Source organism: Podarcis pityusensis (assembly GCF_964106645.2).
Source record: "Podarcis pityusensis genome assembly, chromosome: 16".
NCBI lineage: Eukaryota > Metazoa > Chordata > Lepidosauria > Squamata > Lacertidae > Podarcis > Podarcis pityusensis.
The window spans coordinates 41,094,176-41,102,725 of record NC_138041.1 but is presented as its reverse complement, the minus strand read 5'-3'; the positions used below and the strand labels follow the sequence as shown (position 1 = coordinate 41,102,725).

At 52.5% G+C, this 8,550-nt stretch overlaps 1 long non-coding RNA gene across 1 annotated transcript; it reads left to right on the top strand.

The window, feature by feature from the left end:
- Positions 1-5,363: 5,363 nt before the first annotated feature.
- Positions 5,364-7,441, top strand: LOC308466091. The gene is made up of 2 exons (XR_013980658.1): positions 5,364-5,539; positions 6,891-7,441. It is a non-coding gene; the product is annotated as an uncharacterized lncRNA (long non-coding RNA).
- Positions 7,442-8,550: the final 1,109 nt, after the last annotated feature.

Genomic DNA, 8,550 nt, shown 5'->3' with positions numbered 1-8,550 from the left:
GGTACCAGTGCGACTTCCAGCCATTTGGTGTAGGAGTCCACCACTATGAAGAATGTTTTCCCCTGAAAGGGGCCAGCGAAATCCACATGCAGGCGTGACCATGGTGCTCGGGCGGACTCCCAGGACTGGACTGGGGCCCTTGGGGGATCTGGGCGGGATTCTTGGCAGGCCTGGCAGTGTTTGACCCAGGCCTCTATCTCTCCATCGATCCCCGGCCACCACACATAACTCCTGGCAAGGGCCTTCATTCTTACTACCCCTGGATGTGTCTCGTGTAGGGCTGTGAGGACCCTTTTGCAGAGGGGCTGGGGAACAACGACTCTGCTTCCCCATAACAGGCACCCCTTGTGGGCCGACAGTTCATGTTTGCGGGTTGTGTAGCCGGCGAATTCTGGCCCGGGGCTGCTGCTGGGCCATCCCCTCCACACCCAGTCCAGGACCCGGGAGATGACCCTATCTTTCTTGGAATGGTGTGCAACTTCTTGTGCCTGAATGGGGCGGTCGGGAAGCAGCTCCAGGCTCATAACCTCTTGTGCAGGTGCTGGGTCAGGGCCTGTTTCCGGTAGTGGTAGCCTGCTGAGGGCGTCCGCATGGCCCATCGCCTTCCCAGGTCGGTGAATCAGTGCATACTGGTAGCTGGCAAGGAAAATTGACCACCTGAGGACGCGAGGAGACAGCACTTGGGGGGTCTGCTTTTCGGGGGCAAACAAGCCAAGCAACGGCTTGTGGTCAGTCACCACGGTGAAGGGCTGCCCGTACAAGAAATCATGGAATTTTTTTACTCCCTTTACGATTGCCAGACCCTCCTTGTCGATTTGCGAGTAGTTCCGCTCGGTTGTGTTGAGTGTCTGGGAAAAGTACGCCACCGGTACCTCTCTTCCATCCGGGAGTTGGTGCCCCAGGACAGCTCCAATGCCATAGGGTGAGGCGTCGCATGCTAGCACCACCGGCAGCCTCTCGTCGAAGTGTGCCAAGACCGAGTTTGAGACAAGCAAGTCCTTGACTGCCTGGAATGTGGCCTCCTGGCGCTGGCCCCACACCCAAGGGGCCCGCTTGTCCAGGAGTCTGTGTAGGGGCTCCGCTACCGCCGCCTTGTGGGGAAGGAAGGAATGGTAAAAGTTCAATAGCCCCAAGAAGGCCTGAAGTTCAGTCTTGCTCTTGGGCGCTGGGGCATCACAAATGGCCCGTACCTTGTCCCCAGTCGGGTGGACCCCTTCTGCGTCCACCATAAATCCCAGAAAGTCCACCTGAGGCACTCCTAGTAGACATTTTTCCCACTTCACCTTGAGACCCGCCGTCTGGAAACGGTGCAGAACGGTGCGGAGGCGGTCCTCAAACTCCTCTGGTGTGGGGCCGGCAATCAACACATCATCGAAGAAGGGGGTGACGCCAGGAATCCCTTTAAGGAGAGAGTCCATTATATTCTGGAATATGCCTGGTGCCACGCTGACACCGAATTGCAGCCGCTTTACCCTGAACGCTCCTCTGTGCGTCACAATCGTCTGTGCCTCTGCTGTGGCCTCATCTACTGGCAGCTGTTGATATGCTTGGGCCAAGTCCAGCTTGCCAAAAATTTTCGACCCAGCCAGGGTGGCAAGGACATGGCTGACCACTGGCACTGGGTATGCGTGGGCCGTGAGGGCCTTGTTTATGGTACATTTGTAGTCTGCGCAGATGCGGACCGAACCATTAGGCTTGACGGGTGTGACGATTGGGGTTTCCCAGGGAGCATTAGGCACCGGCTCCAGCACTCCTTGCTCTACGAGTCGGTCCAATTCCTCGTCTATACGGGGTTTCAAGGCGAACGGGACCCGGCGGGCCTTGAGCCTGACCGGTCGTACTGCGGGGTCAAGCTGTAGCGCAATGGGGGGGCCCGTATACTGTCCCAATTTCCCATCGAAAACCCCTGGAAATTCCTTGCATATGGCGTCCACGTCCACTTGTAAGCTAGTGTGGTTCACCCCGGTGACAGCTAGCCCCAGTGGTCCAAACCATGCCAATCCCAGTAAGCTAATGTAGGGGCCCTTGACCACAAGCAAGTCCAGTTGCCGCGTCCGCCCTCGGTATTGCACCCTGAAGGTCCCCACCCCCATTGTGGGGACCTTACGTTTCTGGAAGTCCCGGAGGGTGAATGGGGCCGGCCTGAGTTTGGGACCCCCAGTGGGACACAGTTTCCTTAAGGTCCTTGCCGAGATTATGGATAGAGTTGAACCCGTGTCAAGCTCCATGCGGCATGGGGCCCCCTCTATCTGTACCTCTACATAAATTTTCTCTACGTTGGGGTGGGGCAACTGGTATACCTGGAAGTCCGTGAGCTCCGTCGAGTTGCCTTGGTGCGTTGGGCCCCGGGACCTGGGGCTCTTGGATTGGTCATCTGATGCCTGGTGTCGGGTGGGCCGAGCCCGACACACCCGGGCGATGTGTCCCGATTTTCTGCACTGCCTGCACTCTGCGTTGCGGAAACGGCAGGTCCTCCTCTCGTGACTCTCCCCGCAGCTTGCGCAGTTCCCTCCTTCTCGTCGAGGCAGCTGTGGTCTGTGCGCTGCTTGAGTGCGCTGCTGTACTCGGTGCACCTCCTCCCTGTCGGATCCTGAGTCGTCGGTGAGGTCTTCATGGTGGACCCTCGGTTGGGATGGCAGGCTCGGCCGTGCCTCTTGGGTCGACCTCTCGGCAGCTTCTGTTGCCAGGGCCTCCTCCAGAGCGACCTGGAACGTTAGGTCCTTCTTAGCGTAGAGGCGTCGTTGCAGCTTCTCATCCTTCAGGCCACCGACGAGGCGGTCACGAAGCATGTTCTCCAGCTCTGAGAAGTTGCAGAACCGGGCGGCTTGGCGGAGAGAGGTCACAAACCCAGTTATGGTTTCCCCAGGGGCTTGCCGCTTTGCGTAGAAGGCATTTCGACGAGCCACCACTGAGGGCTGCGGCGAAAAGTGCCCCTTCAGCTGTTCCATCAGACATCACAGAAACAAGAGTGCCAACCTGCTGGGAATGTGGGCTTGGGCGTGGGGGGCATCTTTGCTTGAGGCCCTGTCCTGCCATGGGATGCCCAAAATCGTCCTGATGCAGCACATCAGCTTTCTGCAAAATGAGATGCAGGAACTAAGGGTGTGTTTGGTTTCTGTGGGAATGTCGTGGAAGCAACACACCACCTGGGGTCCGTTGACATGCAGTTGAGCCTGAAGAAGGCCTGGCCACTTGAAGTCTTGAAGCAAACAACTTGTGGGGGTCGGGGGGGGGTCAGGTGGCCAGAAGTGCCTTTGGCCCTGGCAGTTCCTCCCCTCCCGTCTCCCTCCCCTTTTTTATCTCCCTGCAGCTACCTTGGAAGCCTTTGCCGTCAGCTGGAATCAGCTTCCTCATGCGTGCCCACTAATAAATTGGAAATGCCACCTTCTCCCAAACTGCATTATTACCGTTTATAATTTTGATTGTTCATTTGCATACGAAAATTAGTCCTGTGACATGCGTGAATTTTATTTTATTCCTGAACTAATTATAAACAAGAATGCCACATTATTTACATAACTAATTATTGTTCCTTCTGTTCTCTCTGCTTCCCCCCTTTTCGGGAAGCCCCCCCCCCTTCTGTGCTGCTTAACGATGCAAATGAACAATCAGAAAACATTTCCAAAGTTTCTGAATTTCTTCTATTTGCATCAAATACAAATTCCTTTGAATGGGAGATGATGTGCGTTTCCATTTTAATGGGCCTAAATTGGCTTGATCTTAATTTGTAGTTAATTGGAATGAATAATTCTTGTCTACCTGGGTAGATTTTTCCCAGCCACTAATTGTAGATACTTATTAACCCATAAATCTGGCGTTCTCTTAGAAGGAAAAGCCCATTTTGTCCGAAGGAAGCGGCTTCCTCCTTTGACGGGGCTTCTCCTCCACCGCCCCCTCCTTCTTGCACTCTCGTCCAGCTCCTCGGGGGGGGGGGGGCTTTTGCTTCTTCCCTTGCCGGTGCGTTTTGTGTGACAAATGAGGACTCCTGTAATTTATTATTTAGATTGCGGCAGCGCCCCCAAGTGCGCCGACCTGTCATTCAGGCAGAGGCTTTCGCAGCGAAGCTGAGATGAAAGGCCCTTTTCAGGCCTTCTTTGTGTCTTTCAGAAAGACAGGGGTGTCCTCTGGGCGGGGGGGGGGGGGAGCTCCAGATGAAAGAGCAGAAGCAAAAGGGTTGGTTTCTGTACCCTTTTCATGAAAATTTATCCTGGAACAGGAAGCAAACGTGGAGCCATAGACCAAGCACTTCATCCCTGCGTTGCAAATTGTATTCTAGTTTTGCTTTGTTTTGGTATGGAAACCCCCTAAGATGGGTGCCCTTGTGGGTTGTTGGCCACAGGAGCAGAGTCTGGATCTTTTGCACAAGGGTGGGGGGAGGCAGACCCCTGCTCCTCCCACTTTTTAAACAAAGGGGGGCGTGGAGGGGCCTGGGCTTGCTGCAAAGGGCACTGCCCTCAGGATCCCAAAGTCCACCACCAGAGCACAGGTCCTGGGTCTGGGTGTCCCGGGTCTTTTAAATACCTAATGAATGAATTTACTTTATTCAGTCACAGATCAGCATAAGCAAAACATCTAAATAAATAGTGTAACAGTATGAATCTAAGCGAATAATTATTAAATAAATGGGAGCAAGAACCAATTGTAGATTAAAACATATACATAGAATAGTTGATTAAGCATAAATAATGGGTGAATAAAAAATAATAAGAAGAATTACAAAAGACCCTTTAAAACAGCTATATGGGGTGGGGCTTCAGTGATACAGATCTAACAATAGGGGCCTTCATTTTAGGACTGATTTGTAGCATAGACCATCCTCCAATGAGTATCATGGCAGCGCAGAATCTGGCAACTGAATATGTGATTTCTGGGCTTTCGTCCTGTAGCAATAGGAAGATGTTGTGTTGTTCTGAACGCCCTGGGAATGTATATAGGATGGGCTGGATAAACCTGGCTCAAATGTCTACATAATACTGGCAGTGAAGAAGAGTGTGCTCCATTTTCCTGCTGCCCAGAGCCACATGGTCATTTCCTCTCCTCGTATGGTATTTTCCTATAACGGCCTTCCTGAATTGCTGAAGGGAGGGCCTGACAACGGGCCAAGGTGAAAGCCCTTCGCTGTTTTGGTTTTGTCCGCTCCCGGTCTTTATGCCAACGTCTCCGTTCCAAACATGCCCTGTCTTTTGTGAGAGATCAGCAGCCAAACCTAACAAATACATATTCTTGCTAGTTGGCATGAGAAGGGACTAATGCCACAGAGCTGTATTGCTGATGGGCTGATACTCAGGCCATAGAAATAGAATTGGTAGAGAGGGTTCTTTGTGATGTCATTTCCCCTCCCCTCCTGGAGAGGAAGGAGCATGTAGTACTTCCTGTTCCTCCATCTCTCTCTCTTCCTTTGGCCAGAGTTGGATGCAAACACACATGTGCTTGCTCCAGCTTTAGGCACATGCCCAAAGCTAGTTATATTGTAAATTTAAGTATTTTGCCTGCATGGATTCTACTGCTGCTATTGCTGTGAAACAATGCAAGATTGTAAGTAAGTCAGTTATATTTATAAACTTACTTCCCAAGTTATTGCCTGTAAGAAAGAGGTGCCAGCTTATTTCATAGCTGGAGTTGCTCAAAACAAGGCTTTACAGCCTAATTTATGGAATCATTATGGAGTTGGAAGGGACACCAAAGGTCATCTAGCCCAACCGCCTGCAATCCAGGAATCTCAGCTAAAGCATCCAGGACAGGAGGCCATCCAACCTCTGCTTAGAAACCTCCAAATGTCAGGATGCTGTCAGTGGCTCCTGGCTGGTTGGCCGGAAAAGTATAAAGACCAGGAAAAGTTTCTTACAGTTCTTTTTTATTTCAGACCTTACAGAGAGAGCCTCTTGGATAATGGCGTTGTCCTGAGTGACTCTCCACCCCCCTTCTCTCCCACTCCCTCATTGGTCATCGTCTCCTCTGTGCCCTCTGCCTTTGAGCTCTTTGCTCTCCTACTTTTAAGGCTTGCCGGGTTCTGGGAGATGAAGGGTCTGGAATGCTTTCTAGTGACAGTGTGTCAGCCAACTGCTGCTCCGGCTGCCTGCTCCGCCTCTCCCATCATTTCCCAAATTTCCCCTCATCTGCCTCTGAGTTGTGACCTCCCGCAAACCCCTGTTGTAAATCTATACTATCTTCCTCTTCCTCCTCCATCGAAGGGTCAGGATGGGGAGGTGGTCTCCACCACTCCTCCTCCTCTGTCCAGCCCCTGACATCACCCCCCTTCAGTGTCCTCTTCTGCCCAGTCCCTGACACCAAGGAAGGAGAGTCCACCACCTCCCAAGGGAGGTTCCACTGTCGATCAGCTGTTATTGTCAAGAAAGTTTTTCTGAATGTTTAGTTGGAATCTCCTTCCTTGAAACTGGAAGCCATTGGTTCAAGTTTTACCCTCCAGAGCAGGAGAAAACAAGCTTGTTCCCTCTTCCATGCAACAGCCCTTAAGATATTTGAAGATGGCAATCATACCTCCTCTCAGTCTCCTCTTTCGCAGGCTAAACATACCCAGTTCCTTCAAGCGCTCCTCGTAAGGCTTGGTTTCCAGACCCTTGATCATCTCGGTCACCCTCCTCTGCACATGTTCCAGCTTGTCAAGATCCTTCTTAAATTGTGGTGCCCAGAATTGGACACAGTATCCCAGGTGTGGTCTGACCAAGGCAGAAGAGTGTGGGACTATATCTTCCCTTGAGCTGGGCACTAGACTTCCGTGGAAGTATATTCCTATGCTCTTAGTTTTGCTGCTGAGAATGGGATTTTGAAACTCTGTTCAACCCACAAACGTGGGAGCCTGGAAGGCTAAATTGCAATTAATATATCCTCTCCTACCCATTAAAACCCATCCCACATCTTTTGTGTTGTAGGATTGTTGTTGTGAGAGGGGCCAAGGAGGGCAGCAGTGAGAGTCAAGCAGCACAGCCAGCCAGCAAATTCAGAGCTGAGAGGAGAGTGGAAACCTGAGCCCTGCATGATTTATATCGGGAAACATTTGCTTTGGGGTTTTCTTTTTGCAACTGAAGTTGGAGTGTTAAAGTGCCAAACACGTCCACAATTACATACTACGAGGTCCCCTTCTCAAACAGCTGCCAGTGTCTCAGGTTAGGAAGTCCGGCAAGCTCTTGGCCATCTAGAAACACCTGTGCTTCTTTGATGGGGCTCTGATAGAGAACGACCCTCCTGCCTGTATGTTCATCCCACTCATAGGTTTTTAAATTCCGCTTTAAAGGAAACTCACAGAATACTGAAAACCCCCATCGGGAGCCTCTCTCTCCGACACATGCAAAATAACTGGCAAGCCCAGCCCACCCACAACGGCACGCTATACGGAGGGCCAGCTAATTGGCTGTAATGGGATTAGGAACCTAAAATGCTAATGTTTGAATGAGAATTTAATAAACTCTAATGTGATCGTGAAGAGGAGACCTCGGCTTCGAATTTCCTGGCCTGCCAGTGGGGAATAGGCAGCTGCGATTAGCCAAACAAAATGGGCTCATTATTGTGCCAGGTACTTCGGAAAATTTGTAATCAAAATATTCAGCTACAAAGGGGAATCCATTTGCAAAGAGGCGTTGGGCTGAAGGAAGCCAAGAGCAGGCTGGGAGTCTTGGGTGAAAAAGCAAAGGGGTTGGGGGGGGGGAATCGGTGCTGCCTTGATCGGAAGGGGTGAGTGATCGCTGCAGGACCCTCCCCATACCAAGGTGTGAAGGGCCTCAGCTCTGCAAGGATGCTGCCAGGGTCTTTCCATCCTGCAATCACTGAAGAAGAAGGTGGGCTCCTTTCAGGAGGTGATATAGGGAAGAATTTTGGCAGGTCTTGAGCACCTGTTTGGAAAATCAAAATATATGTCATACACTGCAGAGTTAAACTCTGGAACTCCCTCCCACAGGAGGCAGCAAAAGCTTTAAGGAGGGCTATTAAGAGGGCTACTAGCCATGGTGGCTATTCTGAGGGGTGTAGCACTGTCCACAGGTGCCCGGGGCGGGTGGGGGTGTACGCACGCCCCCCAAGCGGGAATGGGGCACGCTCACCCAGCCCTCGCTGCTGCTGCCGGGCTCCCTCCGGGCTCACCCAGCCCCAGCTGCTGATGGGTGGGCACTCGCGCACCAGGCGGGGGTGGGGTGCAGAGGGTCTCTTCCCCCTCCGCACCCTCCCCCCGCCAGGTACTGGGGGGCGTTAGCTGGTGGACAGGAGCGGGGCAGGGCATGGAGGGTGAAGAACATCCTCTGCACTCACCCAGGGGGCACACAAACTGGGCCCATGCGGGGGATGCCTGGTTCACCCCCCCCATCTGCCCCCGGGGCCCCAGCCTCCCTGGCTCCCCCATGCTCTGCCCTGCTCTGCCTCCACAGTGGGAGACAGCAAGGCTTCTGAATCCCGGCTGGTGGAAACCACAGGAGGGGTGGGTGCCGCTGCCCTCAAGTCCTGTTCACGGTCTACCTGCGCCCCATTGCCTGATCCAAAGGGCTCTTCTTACATTCAGAGATCATGTAAAGAAAGGCAGAAAAGCAGTCTCCTTCAATCCTT